Below are 4,815 nucleotides of genomic sequence, written 5' to 3'. Positions count from 1 at the left end.
GTGTCCCTCTCACTCTCACACTCTCTCTCTCTCTCTCACTGTGTCCCTCTGTCTCTCTCTCTCTCTCTCTCTCTCTCACTGTGTCCCTCTGTCTCTCACACTCTCTCTCTCTCTCTCACTGTGTCCCTCTCTCTCTCACACTCTCTCTCTCTCTCTCACTGTGTCCCTCTGTCTCTCTCTCTCTCTCTCACTGTGTCCCTCTGTCTCTCACACTCTCTCTCTCTCTCTCACTGTGTCCCTCTGTCTCTCTCACACTCTCTCTCTCTCTCACTGTGTCCCTCTGTCTCTCACACTCTCTCTCACTGTGTCCCTCTGTCTCTCACACTCTCTCTCTCTCTCACTGTGTCCCTCTCTCTCTCACACTCTCTCTCTCTCTCTCACTGTGTCCCTCTGTCTCTCACACACTCTCTCTCTCTCTGTGTCCCTCTCTCTCTCACACTCTCTCTCTCACTGTGTCCCTCTCTCTCTCACACTCTCTCTCTCTCTCTCACTGTGTCCCTCTGTCTCTCACACTCTCTCTCTCTCTCACTGTGTCCCTCTCTCTCTCACACTCTCTCTCTCTCACTGTGTCCCTCTGTCTCTCACACTCTCTCTCTCTCTCACTGTGTCCCTCTGTCTCTCACACTCTCTCTCTCTCTCTCACTGTGTCCCTCTCTCTCTCACACTCTCTCTCTCTCTCTCACTGTGTCCCTCTCTCTCTCTCACACTCTCTCTCTCACTGTGTCCCTCTCTCTCTCACTCTCTCTCTCTCTCACTGTGTCCCTCTCTCTCTCTCTCTCTCTCTCTCACTGTGTCCCTCTGTCTCTCACACTCTCTCTCTCTCTCTCACTGTGTCCCTCTCTCTCTCACACTCTCTCTCACTCTCTCACTGTGTCCCTCTCTCTCTCACACTCTCTCTCTCTCTCACTGTGTCCCTCTGTCTCTCTCACACTCTCTCTCTCTCTCTCACTGTGTCCCTCTGTCTCTCACACTCTCTCTCTCTCTCTCACTGTGTCCCTCTCTCTCTCACACTCTCTCTCTCTCTCACTGTGTCCCTCTCTCTCACACTCTCTCTCTCACTGTGTCCCTCTCTCTCTCACACTCTCTCTCTCTCTCACTGTGTCCCTCTGTCTCTCACTCTCTCTCTCTCTCTCTCACTGTGTCCCTCTCTCTCTCACTCTCTCTCTCTCTCACTGTGTCCCTCTGTCTCTCACACTCTCTCTCTCTCTCACTGTGTCCCTCTGTCTCTCACACTCTCTCTCTCTGTGTCCCTCTCTCTCACACTCTCTCTCTCTCTCACTGTGTCCCTCTCTCTCTCACACTCTCTCTCTCTCTCACTGTGTCCCTCTCTCTCTCACACTCTCTCTCTCTCTCTCACTGTGTCCCTCTGTCTCTCACACTCTCTCTCTCTCTCTCTCTCACTGTGTCCCTCTCTCTCACACTCTCTCTCTCTCTCTCACTGTGTCCCTCTCTCTCACACACTCTCTCTCTCTCTCACTGTGTCCCTCTCTCTCTCACACTCTCTCTCTCTCTCACTGTGTCCCTCTGTCTCTCACACTCTCTCTCTCTCTCTCACTGTGTCCCTCTGTCTCTCACACTCTCTCTCTCTCTCTCTCTGTGTCCCTCTCTCTCTCACACTCTCTCTCTCTCTCTCACTGTGTCCCTCTCTCTCTCACACTCTCTCTCTCTCTCTCACTGTGTCCCTCTCTCTCTCACACTCTCTCTCTCTCTCACACTGTGTCCCTCTGTCTCTCTCTCTCTCTCTCACTGTGTCCCTCTGTCTCTCACACTCTCTCTCACTGTGTCCCTCTGTCTCTCTCTCTCTCTCTCACTGTGTCCCTCTCTCTCTCACACTCTCTCTCTCTCTCTCACTGTGTCCCTCTGTCTCTCACTCTCTCTCTCTCTCTCACTGTGTCCCTCTCTCTCTCTCACACTCTCTCTCTCACTGTGTCCCTCTCTCTCTCACACTCTCTCTCTCTCTCTCACTGTGTCCCTCTGTCTCTCACACTCTCTCTCTCTCTCTCACTGTGTCCCTCTCTCTCTCACACTCTCTCTCTCTCTCTCACTGTGTCCCTCTGTCTCTCACACTCTCTCTCACTGTGTCCCTCTGTCTCTCACACTCTCTCTCTCTCTCTCACTGTGTCCCTCTCTCTCTCACTCTCTCTCTCACTGTGTCCCTCACTCTCTCTCACACTCTCTCTCTCTCTCACTGTGTCCCTCTCTCTCTCACTCTCTCTCTCTCTCACTGTGTCCCTCTCTCTCTCTCTCACTGTGTCCCTCTCTCTCTCACACTCTCTCTCTCTCTCACTGTGTCCCTCTCTCTCTCACACTCTCTCTCTCTCTCTCACTGTGTCCCTCTGTCTCTCTCACACTCTCTCTCTCTCTCTCACTGTGTCCCTCTCTCTCTCACACTCTCTCTCTCTCTCTCACTGTGTCCCTCTGTCTCTCACACTCTCTCTCTCTCTCTCACTGTGTCCCTCTGTCTCTCACACTCTCTCTCTCTCTCTCACTGTGTCCCTCTGTCTCTCACACTCTCTCTCTCTCTCTCTCTCTCACTGTGTCCCTCTGTCTCTCACTCTCTCTCTCTCACTGTGTCCCTCTCTCTCTCACACTCTCTCTCTCTCTCTCACTGTGTCCCTCTGTCTCTCACACTCTCTCTCTCTCACTGTGTCCCTCTGTCTCTCACACTCTCTCTCTCTCTCACTGTGTCCCTCTGTCTCTCACACTCTCTCTCTCTCTCTCTCACTGTGTCCCTCTCTCTCACACTCTCTCTCTCTCTCTCACTGTGTCCCTCTCTCTCTCCACGTCTCTCTCTCTCTGTCTCTCTCACTCCCTCAGCCCTGACCCTCCCTCAGTCCCGACCCTCCCTCAGCCCGACCCTCCCTCAGCACCGACCCTCCCTCAGCCCTGACCCTCCCTCAGTCCCGACCCTCCCTCAGCCCGACCCTCCCTCAGCACCGACCCTCCCTCAGCCCTGACCCTCCCTCACCCCCGACCCTCCCTCAGCGCCCACCCTCCCTCAGCCCTGACCCTCCCTCAGCATCGACCCTCCCTCAGCGCCGACCTCCCTCAGCACCGACCCTCCCTCAGCCCCGACCCTCCCTCAGCCCTGACCCTCCCTCAGACTGACCCTCCCTCAGCCCTGACCCTCCCTCAGCACTGACCCTCCCTCAGACTGACCCTCCCTCAGCACCGACCCTCCCTCAGCCCTGACCCTCCCTCAGCACCGACCCTCCCTCAGCCCTGACCCTCCCTCAGTCCTGACCCTCCCTCGGCACCGACCCTCCCTCGGCCCTGACCCTCCCTCAGCACCGACCCTCCCTCAGCACCGACCCTCCCTCCCCGGCACAGGGAGATCCCAGTAGCCCTTGTCCTGACCCTCCCTCAGCACCGACCCTCCCTCCCTGGCACAGGGAGATCCCAGTAGCCCTTGGCCTGACTCTCCCTCAGCGCCCACCCTCCCTCAGCCCTGACCCTCCCTCAGCATCGACCCTCCCTCAGCGCCGACCTCCCTCAGCACCGACCCTCCCTCAGCACCGACCCTCCCTCAGCCCCGACCCTCCCTCAGCCCCGACCCTCCCTCAGCCCTGACCCTCCCTCAGACTGACCCTCCCTCAGTACCGACCCTCCCTCAGCCCCGACCCTCCCTCAGCCCTGACCCTCCCTCAGCCCTGACCCTCCCTCAGCACTGACCCTCCCTCAGACTGACCCTCCCTCAGCACCGACCCTCCCTCAGCACCGACCCTCCCTCAGCCCTGACCCTCCCTCAGCACCGACCCTCCCTCAGCCCTGACCCTCCCTCAGCACCGACCCTCCCTCAGCACCGACCCTCCCTCAGTCCTGACCCTCCCTCGGCACCGACCCTCCCTCGGCCCTGACCCTCCCTCAGCACCGACCCTCCCTCAGCACCGACCCTCCCTCCCCGGCACAGGGAGATCCCAGTAGCCCTTGTCCTGACCCTCCCTCAGCACCGACCCTTCCTCACCGGCACAGGGAGATCCCAGTAGCCCTTGTCCTGACCCTCCCTCAGCGCCGACCCTCCCTCCCTGGCACAGGGAGATCCCAGTAGCCCTGCTCCTGACCCTCCCTCAGCGCCGACCCTCCCTCCCTGGCACAGGGAGATCCCAGTAGCCCTGCTCCTGACCCTCCCTCAGCGCCGACCCTCCCTCCCTGGCACAGGGAGATCCCAGTAGCCCTGCTCCTGACCCTCCCTCAGCGCCGACCCTCCCTCCCTGGCACAGGGAGATCCCAGTAGCCCTGCTCCTGACCCTCCCTCAGCGCCGACCCTCCCTCCCTGGCACAGGGAGATCCCAGTAGCCCTGCTCCTGACCCTGTGCTCCTTCTCCTTCCTAGGATTGCTCGAAGCAGCTCTCTTCTGAGGCGAATGAAGACGGCTGCTTCCCTCTTGATGATCACATTCTCTGCCTCAACTGCCACCAGTCGCGGGTCAACAAGGGGACGCGCAAGTGACGGAGCCTGCCGCCCGGTCTCCTCTCCACCCGTCAGGCCATCGTGCAGAATTCGGACGCGACTCACGCCTCTCTCTCTCTCTGTCTCTGTCTTCCTAATTTTACGCTTCGCATTTTAATCCCGAAAGGAATAAAAAGATGATTTACTTCGTAAATCCGTCGTGCGTCCGGGGGTTTTGTGGGGTGGGGGAACGGTTTGAGGGTGACACCAAGTCGACGGGAGACAGTCCCTCAGCAACGGTCCCCACGGCCAACCCACCCTAACCTCCCCATCCCTGGGGCACTATGGGACACTGTCCCCACGGCCAACCCACCCTAACCTACACATCCCTGGGGCACTATGGGACACTGTCCCCACGGCCAACCC

General features: G+C 58.5%; 1 long non-coding RNA gene across 1 annotated transcript in view; it reads left to right on the top strand.

Moving 5' to 3' along the window:
- The window catches only part of LOC132814045 (uncharacterized), an 18,517-nt gene extending 13,914 nt beyond the window's left edge, over positions 1-4,603 (top strand). The window contains exon 2 of the long non-coding RNA XR_009644263.1: positions 4,333-4,603. This is a non-coding gene — a long non-coding RNA (uncharacterized LOC132814045). The remainder of the gene's footprint in view (positions 1-4,332) is intronic.
- The last annotated feature ends 212 nt before the right edge of the window (positions 4,604-4,815 follow it).

The sequence above is a fragment of the Hemiscyllium ocellatum genome, unplaced genomic scaffold (genome assembly GCF_020745735.1).
Source record: "Hemiscyllium ocellatum isolate sHemOce1 unplaced genomic scaffold, sHemOce1.pat.X.cur. scaffold_640_pat_ctg1, whole genome shotgun sequence".
In the NCBI taxonomy this organism is placed as follows: Eukaryota; Metazoa; Chordata; class Chondrichthyes; order Orectolobiformes; family Hemiscylliidae; genus Hemiscyllium; species Hemiscyllium ocellatum.
Note: the sequence above shows the minus strand (reverse complement) of the source record. Positions and strands in the feature narration are given on the sequence as shown.